Here is an 18,811-nt window from a genome sequence, read left to right as displayed (position 1 = left end):
CACCTGTTGGTATCATCTTTAATTTCTTTCATCAGTGTCTTATAGTTTTCTGCATAAAGGTCTTTTGTCTCCCTAGGTAGGTTTATTCCTAGGTATTCTACTCTTTTTGGTGCAGTGGTAGATAGGAGTGTTTCCTAAATTTCTCTTTCACATTTTTCATCATTAGTGTATAGGAATGCAAGAGATTTCTATGCATTAATTTTGCAATTTTCTTAAATTTACTGAGGCTTGATTTGTGACCCAAGATGTGATGTATCCTGGAGAATGTTCCTTATGCACTTGAGAAGAAAGTGTAATCTGCTGGTTTTGGATGCAATGTCCTATAAATATCAATTAAATCTATCTGGTCTGTGTGTCATTTAAAGCTTCTGTTACCTTATTTATTTTCATTTTGGATGATATGTCTTTGGTGTATGTGAGGTGTTAAAGTCCCCCACTATTATTGTGTTACTGTTGATTTCCTCTTTTATAGCTGTTAGCATTTGCCTTATGTATTGAGGTGCTCCTATGTTGGGTGCATAAATATTTATAATTGTTATATCTTCTTCTTGGATTGATCCCTTGATCATTACATAGTGTCCTTCCTTGTCTCTTGTAACATTCTTTATTTTAAAGTCTATTTTATCTGATATGAGTATTGCTACTCCAGCTTTCTTTTGATTTCCATTTGCATGGAGTATCTTTTTCCATCCCCTCACTTTCAGCCTGTATGTGTCCCTAGGTCAGAAGTGGGTCTCTTATAGACAGCATATATATGGGTCTTGTTTTTGTATCCATTGAGCAAGCCTGTGTCTTTTAATTGGAGTATTTAATCCATTCACGTTTAAGGTAATTATTGATATGAATGTTCCTATGACCATTTTCTTAATTGTTTTGGGTTTGTTTTGTAGGTCCTTTTCTTCTCTTGTGTTTCCCATGTAGAGAAGTTCCTTTAGCATTTGTTGTAGAGCTGGCTTGGTGGTGCTGAACTCTCTTAGCTTTTGCATGTCTGTAAAGCTTTTGATTTCTCCGTGGAATCTGAATGAGATCTTTGCTGGGTAGAGTAATCTTGGTTGTAGGTTCTTCCCTTTCATCACTTTAAGTATATCATGCCACCCCCTTCTGGCTTGTAGAGTTTCTGCTGAGAAATCAGCTGTTAACCTTATGGGAGTTCCCTTGTATGTTATCTGTCATTTTCCCTTGCTGCTTTCAATAGTTTGTCTTTAGTTTTTGCCAATTTGATTACTGTGTGTCTTGGCGTGTTTCTCCTTGGGTTTATTCTGTGCGGGACTCTCCGCACATCCTGGACTTGGGTGGCTATTTCCTTTCCCGTGTTAGGGAAGTTTTGGACTATAATCTCTTCAAATATTTTCTCTGGTTCTTTCTCTCGTTCTTCTCCTTCTGGGACCCCTATAATGCGATTGTTGTTGCGTTTAATGTTGTCCCAGAGGTCTCTTAGGCTGTCTTCATTTCTTTTCATTCTTTTTTCTTTATTCTGTTCCACAACAGTGAATTCCACCATTCTGTCTTCCAGGTCAGTTATCCGTTCTTCTGCCTCAGTTATTCTGCTATTGATTCCTTCTAGTGTAGTTTTCATTTCAGTTATTGTATTGTTCATCTCTGTTTGTTTGTTCTTTAATTCTTCTAAGTCTTTGTTAAACATTTCTTGCATCTTCTCAATCTTTACCTCCATTCGTTTTCTGAGGTCCTGAATCATCTTCACTATCATTATTCTGAATTCTTTTTCTGGAAGGTTGCCTATGTCCACTTCATTTAGTTGTTTTTCTGGGGTTTTATCTTGTTCCTTCATCTGGTACATAGCCCTCTGCCTTTTCATCTTGTCGATCTTTCTGTGAATGTGGTTTTTGTTCCATAGGCTGCAGGATTTTAGTTCTTCTTGCTTCTGCTGTCTGCCGTCTGGTGGATGAGGCTATCTAAGAGACTTGATGGGCAGGATTGGTGGTGGGTAGAGCTGACTGTTGCTCTGGTGGGCAGAGCTCAGTAAAACTTTAATCCACTTGACTTTGATGGGTGGGGCTGGGTTCCCTCCCTGTTGGTTTTTTGGCCTGAGGCAACCAACACTGGAGCCCACCTGGGCTGTTTGGTGCGGCCAATGACAAACTCTGGGAGGTCTCACGCCAAGGAGTACCTCTCAGAACTTCTGCTGCCAGTGTCCTTGTCCCCATGGTGAAGCAGAGCCACTCCCTGCCTCTGCAGGAGACCGTCCAACACTAGCAGGTAGGTCTGGTTCAGCCTCCCCCGGGGTCACTGTTCCTTCCCTTGGGTCCCGATGCGCACACTACTTTGTGTGTGCCTTCCAAGAGTGGAGTCTGTTTCCTCCAGTCCTGTCAAAGTCCTGCGATCAATTCCCACTAGGCTTCAAACTCTGATTCTCTAGGAATTCTTCATCTCGTTGCCAGACCCCAAGGTTGGGAAGCCTGACGTGGGGCTCAGAACCTTCAGTCCAGTGGGTGGACTTCTGTGGTTTAAGTGTTCGCCAGTCTATGAGTCCCGAACCCACCAGATATGGGATTTGATTTTACTGTGATTGCGCCCCTCCTACCATCTCATTGTGGCTTCTCCTTTGTCTTTGGATGTGGGGTATCTTTTTTGGTGAGTTCCAGTGTCTTCCTGTCAATGTTTATCCAGCTGCTAGTTGTGATTCTGGTTTCTTGCAAGAGGGAGTGAGAGCACATCCTTCTACTCCGCCATCTTGGTTCCTCCTCTTCATTCCTGAGCTCAGATAATCTGATTTTTAAAAAATTCCTTCAACTACCTAGCACAAGATTGAAGCTTAATAAATATTTATTTAAAAGCCTAAACAATTCATTCATAGATCTCATGAAAAGATCTTGTGGTATAAGGAGAGTCCCTGTTTTATTCCTGTTTCCTCTAGTTTCTGTTAATTTCATGCTGTTATTATTTTTTTTTAAAGCACATTAGTAACTCATTCATTCCTCTAACATATATTTAGGGAACTTCTATGTGTCAGTGCTGTGATACCAAGGTCTTGCTTGCATTTAAGCAAAAGAAGAAAGAAAGGCATTTTAAAATGTTAATATAATGCGATAAGGAAGCAATAAAAAAAAGACACGTACAATGTGCTTTTAGAAAACAGTGGAAGAAAGTGTTACATGTGCTTTCTTTCACTGGTATCATGATGCACTGATATCATGACATAGTAGATGCACTGGTATCATGACAGTATTTCTGGATTATCCCTTTATTCATCAACTGCAAAGTAAAGGGTAGACTTAATTTTCTCAAACTCTTACTATGAGTTTGATTTTGGATATGCTTGTTTTGGTCTCTATTTCAACTACTTCGTACTTTTTAAATTATAGTAATAAGTCACATAGAAAGTATGGAAAAAAGTTTTTTTTTTTTTTTTGCGGTATGCGGGTCTCTCACTGCTGTGGCCTCTCCCGTTGCGGAGCACAGGCTTCGGATGCTCAGGCTCAGCAGCCATGGCTCATGGGCCCAGCAGCTCGGCAGCATGTGGGATCTTCCCGGACCGGGGCACGAACCCATGTCCCCTGCATCGGCAGGTGGACTCTCAACCACTGCGCCACCAGGAAAGCCTTGGAAAAAAGTTTTTAATGAAATAAATCTTTCATAATTCTGCTTGGAAATAATTACAGCTAATATTTTGGCATTCTTTCTTACTTTTTTTTTCTCCTCTCTTGTCCAGGCATATGTAAATAGTCCTGTATATTTAAAAATTGAGATTTTATTGTATACCTTTTTATATTCTTACCCCATTTCCATTCTATAACACTACAGATAATATGTCTATACATATAGAGAATATGACTTTTTTTTCCGCTGGGGGCTGACCCGAAACATTTTTTTTTAAATTAATTTTTATTGGAGTGTAGTTGCTTTACAGTGTTGTGAGACTATAACTTTTATTCCTTAAACTTAGATATATGAAAAACATTGCATTTCTTTCGCTTCATGTTCTTAAAATTTTTTTATTATGTAAAATTTATAAATAAAAGCAGAGAGCAGCGAACCCCTATGTTCCTGTCACCCAGCTACAGTAAATATCAACTAATGGCCACTGTAGTTTGATTTATACCAGTATGTTTTCTTCACATCCTCCCAAACAAATTTGCAAATACCATAAATATTTTAGTGTGGATATCTGATTCCTTAATATCCTTAAATACCCAGTTAGCACAAAATATTTTATTAGTTAATCTGTTAAAATCAGAATGTAACTAAAATCTGTACATTGAATTTGGTTGATATGTCTCTTAAGTCTCTTTATTTTCTTGCGATTTATTTGTCTGAGGAAATGTGTTGCTTATTCTGTAGTATTTCTCTCATTCTGGATTTTGCTGATTGCAACCATTAAACTTAATTTAATACGTTCTCATGTACCATGCATTTTGCATTTAGAAGTTTGAAGTGATTCAGGTTCTTATTTTTTGGCAAAAATACAAACATATGTGGTTTGTGTACTTCCAACAAGAGATAAGTTGTTTGTCTTTTTGGAATGTTCGTAGCCTAGATAACCATTGGCTAGGTTTATTATTAGGGATTTGCCAAATACTGATATTCTTTATTTTCTTTAAAGATGTCATTCTGTTGTCTTTATGTTTACATACTCTCTGATGAGAAGTCATTTATGTTTCTTTCTTTTTTTCTTCTCTCTACATAATTTGTGTATTTTTCACTGATTGCTTTTAAGATTTTCTCTTTATTGCTTTTTATTTTTAAGTAGTTTGATTATTATGTGTATCGATATGGTGTTCTTTGTGTTTATCGTGCTTGAGTTTTGTTGATCTTTTTGAATCTGTGTGTTGAAAATTTTCATCAAATTTGGAAAAATTATGTCCATTATTTCTTCAAATGATTTTTCTGTTCTTGCTGCCATTCTGCTTGATTTTTTCCTACAGTTTACTATGGTTCTGTTTTTCTTTGTTTTGTTTTATTTTTTTGCTCTTTTTTACCTCTGTGCTTTATTTTGATACATTTTATTGCTATATTTTCAGTTTTCCTGATTTTTTCATTCGCAGAGTGCAATTTGCTATTGAGACTCACCAGTGAAGTTTTCATTTCAGATAATGTATTTTTCATGTCTCAGAGTTCCATTGAGATCTTATATCATCTGTTTTTCTCCTCATTATATTCCAGTTACCCTTAAATACTGAACATAGTTATATTAGCTGACTTAATGTACGTGTCAACTAGTTCCATCATCTGTGTCACTACTGAGGGTTTTTTTTAAACTGATTCTTTTCCAGGTTTTGGGTTACATCATTGCCAGGGCAGAATGCGTTATTTATTTTATTTTGTCTTTTAAGAGGAGGTAAGTTCCATAAAGATAGGGCTTGTCTGTCTTGTTCACTGATATAACCTCAGAGTGTGGGACAGGGTTTACCTAGGGTTACCCACCCTGTCAGTGGCAGAGCTGGAGTTGAAGATCTGAGTTCCTTGGGTGGGTAAAAACTGAGATGTGTATATATGAATAAATACTCACAGTACTCACTCCTTACTCTGGTCTGGGGAAACTTCTCTTATTTCTTTGACTTTTAATTTTGTTCCCTCCCTCCCTTCCCACACCTAGCATTATTTCTTCTATGAATCTCCACCTATAGTAAGAACTCTAGACTTGGGCTTCTCTTGCTTTTTGCCCTGAAAAATACCTGAGTCGAGGAAGCAAAAATAGCCTGGCCATTGCTTAAAACTGGAGGAGGGTGAAGGAAATATAGAAAGACAAAACTGAATGAACATTTGTAGAAATTATTCTCACACACACACATACACACACACACACACACACACACACTCTCTCTCTCTCTCTCCTATACCTGATTAGTTCTTCAGTATAGAGTACTAGAAGTATGATTACAGGGTCAGAGAGTATATACGTTTAAATGCTCTTGTAGCATCTTGCCAACTACTAGCATATGGAGAATTTTTGAGTTGAACACCACCCAGATTTTCTAGCCAAGAAGTAAAATGGAGAGATCTACAACACAGTGACTGTTCATTTTAGTGCTCTCCTTAAGTCTATGTTCATTCAACAGCAAGTGTTCTGTCAGTATCTAAAAACCCTGTGTGTTGCCCCATTATCTAATCCAGAGTTGCACTTGCTTGTTTGGTTCCAAGAGCATCCAGTTTTCACTGGTCCTCTAACCAGGCAGTTCAGTGAGTAGCTCAGAGGACATGACACGAAAAACAGAAAAGAGGCATCTGTTGTACATTTACTAGAGTAATCCATTTCAACCCCTTTAATAATTTCTTGTTTCTATTCCAAAGCAATATCAAGTTATTAGTGCATTAAATTTAGGTACTAAAGCACCTTGTTATTTATAGGAATAGAACACATTAAAGGCAGGAGAAAAAAGGAGTCAAACATTAAAAACAATGATTAGTATTAGTGCGAGTATTGCACCCTTTTTCTTGATACTGAGATTATGTTTGGGATAGGTTTCCATATATGATAGCATTTGATCACTGGTCAAGCAGATGCCTGCTTTCTTTTGCATTGTCTCCAAAATTTTAACAATTAAATATTTTATTGTAAAAGTTTAATGTGACATTGGTTATTAAAAATTTTACTGAAGTGGTGAACCGTTTCTTTATTATAACTGATGAATATTTTTTAAGAGCATAATATAGAACTAGAACTCTAGATGGTTTTACAATATTATTTTTAACATGCTCCCCATCTCTGTTTTGGCTCCTTTCTGCTTTGATTCTGTAATAGTTAACCTTACCCTTGGAGTCGTCAGAGCTTTAAACATCCAAGTCATCTTTAACTTCTTAGTCTTTCCTCCAGCTACTATGCATCACGTTTCTTTCATAGTACCTATATTAGTTTTCCAATTTTCTGTAACAAATTGCCATGGACTTGCTGGTTTAAAACAACACAAATTTATTATTTTATAGTTTTGGAGGTCAGTAGTCCAAAATTGGTCTCACTGGAGTAAAATCAAGATGTTGGCTATGCTGTGTTCTTTCTTGCGGCTCTAAGGGAGATTCGTTTTCATGCCCTTTTCCATCTCCTGGAGTCTGCCTGCATTCTTTGACTGTTGGCCCCTTCCATCTTCAAAGCTAGAGACATATGATTGAGTCTTTCTCATGTTGCATCACACTGCCAAAGACTTTTCTGCCTCCCTCTTCCACATTTAAGGACCTTGTGACTACACTGGGCCCACCAAGATAGTGCATGTTAAGCTTTTTATTTTAGGGTTTTCTGATTAGCAACCTTAATTCCATCTGCAATGCTAATTCTCTCTGGCCGTTTAAAATAATATATTCACAGGTTCTAGGAATCAGGATATTGATATATTTGAGGAGCCATTATTCTGCCTGTCACAATAACTATCATATACATTCCTTCTTTCATGATTACCAAGTGAATCTTTTATTTCAGGCCCATTTATTAGGATCGTTGCAAGAGCCTTTGACTTTCTTCTCTGCCATTAGTTTCTCATCTCTCCAGACAATCCTAATCTCCATTGGCAGACTCATCTCCGTAAAGTCTAGTGTAGAGTATTCTGTCCTCAAAAAGCTTCATTGGCAGGATTTTCAGTAAGGCAGTATTCCCCAAGCTCTTTTGATTATGCAGCCTATCTATACAAATTTATGTACACATTAATGTTTTTATTTAATTATAATTTTTGTTCATATGCTGTTGTACTAGTGTTTTATAAACTTATCCACATATGTAAAAATTTCAAAAATACGTGCAAAACATGAAATAAACAAGCTTTTGAGGTACTTAAAAATTTTGTGTGTAGTACAAAATTCCCATTAGTAAAATTATTAATATTATCAGTAAGAGAAATGTGATGAAGTTATGCACCATGATTTTATGGAACTATTGGCTTAACACTTTAATATATTGAATATCTTGGACTACATCCAGATTATTTTGATACTTGTTATAGATGTTATTAACTAAAAAATGTTGCCTCATAATATACATACGAGAGAATATATTGTTTACTACACTGTCATGATACTCATTTTCAATCTGCTTTGCCAGTTATATGAAAGGATTTTTTTTCACTGAAATTTGACATGTAAATTTCTACCTTCTTTAACATTAGTCAGTTTTGCTTGCAGATTAATTAATCTTGCAAAGTAATCAGTCAAACATTTTTATATTAACAAATGGCTGTAAACAGTCTGAAACTCATTTAGAAAATTTGTGTTCAAGCTAGAAAATTCCATTCCCAAATTTAAATGTATTGATATGTATTTAACTATGTGACATAATTCAGTTACTTAGGTAACAAAAATTTTTAAATGGGAAAATTCCCAAACATTAATATTCTAAGTTTTTTCCATAGCTTTTTTTCTCTCCCCAAATAAGTTACTTTCTTAGTTATTAAAATATTAACATTTACCTTCAAGGGACAGTTAAGGCATGTATGATATTTTAAATCTATTGTCATCGAAGAGGCCTGAAAAATTGGAATTTATTTCTCTAAAAAATGTATAATTCATCTTTAATTTGATAACTCTACAACTCTTTTAAATACTCTTCATTAAGGTAACCAACAAACATCTGAGTGATATATAAGATGTTTTTGATGAGTCCTTATCTTATTATAAAATCTTATTATAAAGTATTACAAGAACTCTACTAGTTAAACGTATTCACATTATTTAACATCTTAGGGCAGTTATACAAGCACTGCAAATGAAGGCAAGATTGAAGGAAATGACCTGCTCTGTCAGGATGCCTTTCAAAATTTCATGTCTGTCCAACATATGGGTCAAGTAAGGAAGCTATAGTGACCTTTGTCTTACAGTTTTTAGATAAGAAATGTAAATAGATATTCTAATTTGTTCTTCCTCCCCTCAATGGTTTAATTATTTTGTAAACACCAATATATAGGCCTCTGTACTAGAGAATAAAATCCATACTCCCTTGTATGGAGTTCAAAGCCTTCTAAGATCTCACTTCTATTTGAAGACTCACTTGTAATTTTCTATCTTATATATTTCCTCATGTTTTTCAATCTACATAGACTACCATACTAACCTTCTTTCCTCAATTTTTCCTTATCTTGTTCTCAAAATTCCATCCACCCTTCAAGCCACAGGACCTGACTTACTGAACTTGTACAGCAGATGGTGGTTGAATGAAAGGCCTTCTGTTCATTTCTTTTAGTGTACTTTTCTTAACTCGTAGTTACATATCTATTTATTTGTTGACCTGTTTGTTTGTTGCTATGACGAGACCAAGCTGCACAAAGACATATGGGGACTGTGACCATCAAATAAATATTTGCACCTAGGTCTGTAACTAGCACAAAGTAGGTGCTTTATAGCAGTATACTGGGGAATGAATAAAGGTTATATCACCTGAAGCCTTCACTGATACCTCATCCCACCTAGCCATAACTAATATTTTCCTTTTATGTTCTCAAAATTTGTACTTTGTGCAGAGTAGGTACACAATAACTATTCAAGTAGAATAAGATTCAATAAGAGGTTCAGGCTTTTTGGTTGGTTGTTTTTGTGATTTTCTTTGCTTTGTAGTGGCATCTGCCCCAGTGGTAAAAGCACAAGTGGAATTTTGATTGCTAGAGTGTCGTATAGTTGAGATGGAAAGTTGTTTGGAAGGGTGCCTGATGCTGAACATCAAACATGTAGTTGTTCACTTACCAAAGTCATGTTTGTGTATGTTACTTCACAGCAATGTGCAAATTGCTTATGGCTGTACCCAGTAGAATGGTGCTCGATCTGAGCTCATTTGCAGCTGTTTAAAAACAAACTCCGGAGCCCAATATCACAACTGTTTTCTTCCTTTTTGATCTTACCTCATTAGGAGGACAGGGTAAGGGTTGTATAATGTGCTGAAATCTGTCAATACTTTGTGTGTCTTATTCATTAAAACCTTCAGATGCTGTTTTCCTAGCGGCTTCATTTACCAGGGAGGGCGAGGAGAAAAACACTAAACAGGTGTTCCTGACTTGAAAAACAGCAATTTCAAGCAACTCACAAGGGGAGAAGTTGGAAATTTTCAGATTCTGAAGTTGTCACTGGGAGATAAATTTGGGCTACACATTCGCTTCTCATAAACAGACTTTTTTTAACCTAAATTTCTGCTGTGCACGAGGCACCTGATTTCTCTGGGGGCAGACATGCTTCACAGAGCAATCGTGCTGCAAAAAGATAGTGTATATTTTCCCAGACTTCTTCCAAATACACAAATGTGAGCTGGAGGAGTAGTATGCTGAGCTGCTAATATAGAATTCTAGCTTTCCTGGCGGGGATAAAAATACCTATGGTAAATATTTGGCTTGATTGATGGGAAAGTGTCTGCATTTTGACTAATCTAAACTCAAATGTTTCTATAATACCATAAGAAGATTATTGGTCAAATAAACAGTGAGGTATCTTAAGTATCTTACATAAAAGGACTGCATAGTACTGTGTTTGTTTCTGAAGCAGCAGCAGCTTTCTGAAGCAAGGGGAAATTTAAAAGAGATATTTCCTATGGCAGTGCTTCTCAAAACGTGGTCCCCAGGGCAGTAGCATTAGCATCACGTAGTAGTTTGTTAGAAATGCACACTCTTGGGCCACACCCCAGAAGTACTGAATCAAAAACTCTGGGGTCAGGTCCAGCAATCTGTGTTTTAGCAAATGTTTCAGGTGATTTTGATGTATGCATACCTTGGAGAACCCTTGTTTTACTGGAATTTGATTCATTAATTCATTCGACAAATATTTTTTGGGTATCTAACACATTCTAGGCACTCTTTTTAGGCACTGACAGTGCAGCCTTGTGAACAAATAGTCAAACTCTTGCTGTCTTGTATTTTGTATTCTAGTGAGTAATCTGGGAAAGTCAAAGGAAATGGGAATTCATTAGTTTGCTTTATGCCATGTTGGGCACTGCAAGATGCCCTTTTCCGTGACCATGGTGATTGAAGTAGGCTTGGCATAAGTTGCAGTGTAAACATTTGGGAACTGAATTTGGCACTTACTTCATTTTACAGTGTTACTTTCCCTTTCATGGACAGCTCTCTTGGGACTAGTTCCAAGATCTCTATCTAGATGCTCAAGATCCTTGACTTACCTAAATGGGCAGTTGATCTGCATATATTTTTGTTCCTCCAGTAATTTATAAATCATCATTCTGTGTTTGACACTCTAGTATGGGCATTGGAAATGAATTGATTGGCATAATTCCTGACATCTGAGCTCTTATTCTGTAAGGATTATCATTGAACCAAGTGGTATAAAGGACATACGACTTGTTAAAAGTCAAGAGACCGATGGCTTAGACTATTAAATAAGTGTAAATAACCGTTCTTATCATGAAAAATTGGAGCAATAGTGCATCCTGAGTACTTGATGTTAGGTAGGCTAGAATCAATAGGAACTTGCTACCTTTTATCTAGCTAGTCATTTACTCAAATGCTGTTTTTCCCAACTTTGAAAATTTTCATAAGAAATAAGTCAAAAGACAAGTACAATAAAGACCTATATAATATCCTTTAAGATTTACTATCTACATTTCCTCATTCTCTCTCTCTCTCTCTCTCTGTCTACACACACACACACTGAGTTTCAACATTCCATTTGAAAATTTAAGTTGCAGATATTTAAAAATTTCAGCCATTAATAATTCAGCATGGATCTCTTAAAAATAAGGACATTTGGCTAAATTATCACAATGTCATTGTCATTTCTAAGAAAATAACAATTCCATAAATCATTGAACATCTAAATCTTCCTCAGATAATCCCTCCACTTTGTTTTCACCATGACACCGATGTATTGGAGAGTTCAAGCTAGTTACCTATGTATAATCTCCCACATTTTGATATGCTTGATTATTTCCTTCTGGTGTCATTTAATGTGTGTATCTCTATCCCTTGAGTTCACTGTGCACTAGGGTTTGGGTCTGGAGACTCAACTGCATTTTAAGTAGATATATGACTGCCCAGAATGTGGCAGTCACAGTATGGTAAGCAAAACAGATGCATTCTTGCTTTTATGAAGCTCAAATTATAACCAGGGAAGACATACACTAAACAAACATATTATGGACCTGTATAAAGATAACTTCCCCTAATGGTAAGTGCTGTGATGAAAATTAAGTATGGTGATGTGACAGTGAGTTAGTGATAGTTCGTTGCAGAGGGGCTGGCCAAGCACAACCTCATTGTGAAGATGATATTTGAGCTGTGATCTGAGTGGAAGTGACAGGAAGTGGGGGATGGGGTGAAAAAAATTATTTGCTAAACCTGCTGTCTGAAACAAAGACTTCTTAGGGGATGAGTCTCTTGAATGAAGGAAGGGAGACCTGGGAAGTACTTAAGAATGTGAGGAGGATAATCATGTGAGTTATTGGACAGGGGTTGGTGAGAACAGTCTTGATCAATCAGATAATAATTCTAGTGAATCATGGAGACTGTTCCCTTTTGTTAGTAGCTGCCCATATTGTTTACTTGGGTGGGTACAGTGATGTCAACACAATGGACAAAGAGAAGAAAGTCTAAAAAAATCATCAAGAATTATAATTCAAATTTGTCTAGTACTATTGTCTCTATCCTCACAAGTTCGTAAAGTGACAAAGAGAACTTGATTGGGAGTCATAGGCCAGAAAAATCCAGTCTTCCACTGTGGAAAGTTGGGAAAGTGGAGTTATTCTTAATTGGGTTTTTTGTCCATGTTTATCATCCTTCCCATCCCTTCAAAATATATGTCCTTTTATTATTCTGGTCTATTTTTATGATTTGCTGGAGCACACTCTGGATGCATTTATGAATGTAACTTTATTAAACACATGCAGGGACTTCCCTGGTGGTGCAGTGGTTAAGAATCCTCCTCTCAATGCAGGGGACATGGGTTTGAGCCCTGGTCCGGGAAGATCCCACATGCTGCGGGGCAACTAAGCCCGCGCACCACAACTACTGAGCCTGTGCTCTAGAGCCCGTGAGCCACAACTACTGAGCCTGTGCACCACAACTGCTGAAGCCTGCAAGCCTAGAGCCCATGCTCCGCAACAAGAGAAGACACTGCAATGAGAAGCCCCCCCACCGCAACGAAGAGTAGCCCCTGCTCACCGCAACTAGAGAAAGCCCACGCACAGCCATGAAGACCCAGCGCAGCCAAAAATAAATAAATTTATTAAAAAAATAAACACATGTAAATAAATATGAGTAATGGCATTTGTAGTGAATAGAAAGGAGAAACTGAAGAAGATGCTTTTTTTGAAGAGTTTTTGTTTGGCTCCTTGGCAGAAAAGCAATATAAACCTGGACATGGAAGTGCATTTGTATGCCATAATAGTGCGGTGGATGATTGTGTCAGATGAAATACCGGCCTGCATACAGAGTACACAGCTACTAGGAAGTACCTATTGTTGATTTCTCATCTAGCATCTGACATAGCCCGTGGGTGAGGTTTTTGACAACTGTCAGAGAGCAAAGGAAATGCTCCCTCTAGAAGTACATGGGGTGGGAGCAGACTGAGCTCCGGCTGCTGAGAAGAGAATCCTCAGAGAGAGAAACACACTGGAGCAACTGACATTCTCATAACTGTTCCTAATACGTGTTCCTCACTTGAGGCCTCAGTCTGCCCATCTGTGAAACCCATCTGTGAAGTGTGTTTACTGAAAATTCTTGATGTATTGATGTGTCAGGAAAAAGAGCTAAAAAAGAAAACATTCACCAGCTATGTAGTACTTCTTGGGATTTGTAATCAAGCTTATGGTTCTGTGTGAGTTGGATTCTGTTTATAATTTATGTCTTTCATAGTAAAATGCTGTATGTGTGTGTGCATGCACGAGCTTGGGCTTACTTTGGAGAAGAACCAAAGAGGATGAATACATTATTCCATTATAATACTAAAACATTTCAGGGACATCCATAGTTAATTTACATGCTTTCAAAAGACCATGATCTTTCTAATAGGAATTTCTGAGATTTGGAGAGTATTCTGAATATGTGTTGTCCAATATGGTAGCCACTAGCTGTGTGTCACTGTGGAGCACTTGAAATGTAGCTGGTGTGAATGAGGAACTTAATTTTTAACTTTTAATTTAAATAGCCATATGTAGTTGGTGGCTACCATTTTGGACAGAGCAGGTCTAAAGAGATGTGGAAGAAATACTTTAAAAAAAGTCACCATCTGGTTATGCAGTCTGCCAATTAAATTATTTTATTTTTGGATTCTGATTATTAATATATTCTCTTGTGTTTAAAATGTGCACCAGTTCCCACTCTCCTGACACCTCCTTCCCCTTCCTGGTCTTACACATATACACACAATACCCTATTTTACTCTGCTGTTATAGCTCAGCACTAAAATTTTCTTTTATATCCACTTCCTGAGTACTTCCTGAGGCAGTACTATGTACATATTATGCTTCATCAAATTCTTCACCATTGGTTCTCCTTTAAAATTAAGAACTGGATGTTCACTCCTGATTTACGTTCTCAGAGGTAGCTGATGTCTTCCATGGTGGTCACAGCCTTCTCCTTAATCTTCTCATAGTATTTCCACTATCATCAGCCCCTGCCTTAAGACTGCTCTTTAGTCTCCTTAGTGCTGCAACATTCTGAGTGTCTTCCTTCTTCTCCCGTTGGTCATTTTCTTTTCTTTCCAGTTTCCTTCAATATTATGGATGTTTACTACAACTCAGATATGCTTTTTTAGATTCAGCCAAAAGCTCTGATTTATGTCTTCAGTGAGAAAATCTATGTAATACTGATCTCTTCACTGGTCTGTTTTAAACTCTTTTTTTTTCTCCTTTTTTTTTCTTTTTTTTTTTGTTGGGTTTTTTGTTTTCCCATAAAACATAATTGTCTTCCATGGTGGTCACAGCCTTCTCCTTAATCTTCTCATAGTATTTCCACTATCATCAGCCCCTGCCTTAAGACTGCTCTTTAGTCTCCTTAGTGCTGCAACATTCTGAGTGTCTTCCTTCTTCTCCCGTTGGTCATTTTCTTTTCTTTCCAGTTTCCTTCAATATTATGGATGTTTACTACAACTCAGATATGCTTTTTTAGATTCAGCCAAAAGCTCTGATTTATGTCTTCAGTGAGAAAATCTATGTAATTCTGATCTCTTCACTGGTCTGTTTTAAACTCTTACACTTTCTCCTTGAAATGTCTTGTTTGATGTGCAAAAATCTAAGTTTAATATTAAAACATAACTCATATTTTTCCTATCAAAATGAATCCCCCGTCCTATGTTGAAAAGGCACCACTCTATGTCTTGTTAACCAGAGTTGAAGGGCTTGGTCATACTTGACTTTTTATGTATTTTTATGGTCCCTCTCAATTCAGTCAACACATGCTGCTTTTATGAAATACGGAATGCTTCCTGAATTTGCATGTCATTCTTGCTGAGAGGCCATGCTAATTTTCTCTGTATCACTCTAATTTGAGTATGTACTGCTGAAGCCAGCAGAGTTCCTCCTTTCTTAGTGGATGTTGGGTTATAACAAGTTTCCTTTTCCACTGTCCATATCCTGGCTTAGGTTTTCCTTGGCTCATATGTGCATTATTTTCAGCCCCCTAATTGGTGTTATTACCTTCAATCTCAGTTGGGGTTGTACTAACCACTCCAGTTCTATCTCTTCTGACTGTTGTGCATGCGTCTTGCCCTCTGGATACATTGGCATGCCCGGTCTCATTGAATAACTCTTGCTTTTCCAACCACGTGCTTTTGCTTAATGCTGTTGGCTCTGCCAAAAATTAAATTGTCTTATTAGTGTATTCAAATCCTATATGCCTAAAACGTTCAAGGTTTATTTATACATTATTCACCAACTGTTTATTGAGTGTATGCTGTGTACTGGCATTGAACTAGGCATCTCTATCTTTAGTGCTCAGCTCATAAGAAGACAGAATTGCTGCTTTCACGGAGTTTACATTATAACAGGGAATCTGACAAGTAAATATTCAGTTATGGTACCATGTGATAAACTTCTGTATCATCATCACATGGAAACCATCCCAAACCACTTTGGCTTCTCTGAACTTACGGAGATTACTCATTGGCCACTTAATTACATTACTTACTTTTATCTGTTCACCTACCGATTTTTCTATTATGTGTTAATTTCATTTTCTCTATTGGATTGCAAATGATTTGAGGGCAGAAAATACTTTGTATACCACTGAATATACCGTATGGCCTCTAGCCCACAATGTTTCATATAAAAATCACAAATACCTGGCAGTTTGTAAGAGGGCTATATTTTACCTTTGGGAATCTTTCCTATGCACTACATAATTATTTCTCGGTCAACATAAAATACAGAAATGTAATAACGGAGAAGGTGAGATTTGTTTATACTCATTCTACATTGAATGATGGATTTAAACATGCAAATTGAATTACTTATGCTATTTAAAATATATTATGTATTACAAAATGTTATGTTTCAGAATTCCCTGATACAAAATACACAAAAGTCTTAAAAATGAAGAACATCAATTAGAATTGAATTTCCAAACTACTGTGAAATTTATGCTAAAAATCAGAAGCCAAGAGTAAAATATTACAGTTGTTAGATTGTAAAATCAGAAGTTGATTTTTAAAAAATAAGTCTTTTATTAATATAGTTGGACTTATGAAGCCCTAACTGGATAAAGCAGATTTTTCTGATAGAGTGATCTTTAAAAGTAAATGTAAATGACCAAAACTTTTCAGTATTCTCATCAATTAATTTATTATTGCATTTTAATCTAATCCTGGCTTATTCCCAGATGTTGATTATAATATTTCCTGTTAAATTAAGTTTTCATAGGAACTTTTTTCTCTTTTAGTTTAATTCTTAAAAACCTCTTTATTGAGTTGTAATTGACATAGACTACACATATTTAAAGTGTAAAATTTGAGACATTTGGACATATGTATATATCAGTGAAGCCATCAGCACAATCAGGTTAATGAAAATATTCATCACTCTCAAAAGTTTCCTCATTCCCCTTTGTAATTCCTCTGGACTTTCTCCATCTCCCCTACCAAAGGCACCCCATTAATCTGTTTTCTGTCCATGTAGTTTTGCATTTTTAAAGAATCTGATGTAAATGAAATCATACAGCATTTGATCTTTCCTGTCTGGTTTCTTTTCTCATAGGATAATTGTTTTAAGATTCATCCATGTTATAGTTTAACAGGAGTTCACTACTTTGTATTTGCTGAGTAGAAACACAACTGATTTTTGTGTATTGATTGTGTACCTACAGCTTTACTGAATTTGTTTACTAGTTCTAACAGGTTTTTTTGTGTGGAATCTTTAGGGTTTTCTATATATAATATCATGTCCACTGCAAGTAGAGAAAATTTTATTCCTTTCTTTCCGATTTAGTTTCCTTGTTTTTCCTTTTCCTACCTAATTGCTCTGGCTAGGACTTCCAGTGCTATGTTGAATTGTTTAGTGTTTAATGTATAGATCTTTTACATCTTTGGTCAGATTTATACTTAAATATAATATTTCATACTTTTGATGCCACTGTAAATGGTATTTTAAAAAAATTTGAAATTCTGATTATTTGTTGATAGAATAGAGAAATACAATTGGTTTTTATGTACTGATCTTTCATCCTGCACCTTAGTAAACTCATTTATTCTAGTAGCTTTTTGTAGCATTCGTTGGATTTCCTATATAGACAATCATGTTTTGCTGTGAATAAAGATTTTTACATGTTCCTTTCTAATCTTTATGCTTTGCTTTTCCTTCCCTGTTTGCACTGCCTAGAACCTCTAGTACAATGTTGAATAGAAATAGTGAGCGTGGACATCCTGTCTTAATCCTCATCTGAGGAGCACCATTTGGTTTTTCAACATTAAGTAACATAGGCTAGATGTAAGTTCCTTGTCAGATACATGATTTTTTCAAATGTTTTTTCTCCCATTCTGTGGGTTGTCTTCATTCTTTGCATGGTATTATCTGTTGTAAAAATGTTTAAATTTGAGGTAATCCAATTAAATATTTTCCTTTGGTGACTTTATTATTCTTTTAATTCTGTAGTGTCTATAGTAGTATCTCCCATCATTCATTATACTGTTTTCTCCCCCAATACCCAAGCTATTTATCATTTATTCCATCATTCCTGATATTGTTAATTTGTGTCTTCTTTCTTTTTTATATCATCTGCCTGATATTTATCAGTATCTTGTATCAATACCTTGATAGATGTATTTATCAAGATCTCAAAAAGCCAAGTTTTAATTTTATTAGATTTAAAAAATTGTTTGTTTTCTACTTTTTTGGTATCTGCACTAATTTTTATTATTTCCTTTATGATTCTTACTTTGGGTTTTATATGCTGGTCTTTTTCATATGTTTTAAGGTGAAATCTGGGGTCTTCGATTTGAGATACTCTTTAGTGCTTTAGATTTTCCAAAAGTACTGCTTTAGAGATAGCCTGGAAATTTTTATATGCTGTGTTATTCACTGCAAAATACTTGCAAATTTCAATTTAGATTTGTGCTTTGACTCATGGGATATTTAGAAGTATGTTATTTAGTTTCTGAATATTTGGAGATTTTCTAGAGATCTTTCTCTTATTGATATCTATTAATATTATGGTCATAGAACATATTTTATATGACTTGAGTAATTAAAAATTTATAACATTTTATGATGCAGAATGTGGTAAGTCTTTTGTGTGCGCTTGAAAAGAATGTGTATTCTTCTGTAGTTGGGTGGAGTGTTTTATTAATGTCAGCGAAGTCAAGTTGATTGTGGTAATTTTTATATTCTAACTGATTTGCTGTGTATTTGTTCTATCAGTTGTTTAAAAGAGTATTAAATCTCCAACTATAATTGTGGATTTATCTATTTCTCCTTGCAACTTACTTTTTAAAAAAATGTGTTATAACACTTTCT

At 36.0% G+C, this 18,811-nt stretch overlaps 1 non-coding gene across 1 annotated transcript; it reads right to left on the bottom strand.

Annotated features, from left to right (window-relative positions):
• Nucleotides 1-15,273: 15,273 nt before the first annotated feature.
• On the bottom strand, nt 15,274-15,376 carry LOC112405145 (U6 spliceosomal RNA). Its single transcript, XR_003004274.1, has one exon. It is a non-coding gene; the product is annotated as a U6 spliceosomal RNA (small nuclear RNA).
• Nucleotides 15,377-18,811: the final 3,435 nt, after the last annotated feature.

The sequence above is a fragment of the Neophocaena asiaeorientalis genome, unplaced genomic scaffold, assembly GCF_003031525.2.
Source record: "Neophocaena asiaeorientalis asiaeorientalis breed wild unplaced genomic scaffold, Neophocaena_asiaeorientalis_V1.1 scaffold268, whole genome shotgun sequence".
In the NCBI taxonomy this organism is placed as follows: Eukaryota; Metazoa; Chordata; class Mammalia; order Artiodactyla; family Phocoenidae; genus Neophocaena; species Neophocaena asiaeorientalis.
This window is presented reverse-complemented; position numbering and strand designations above follow the sequence as displayed.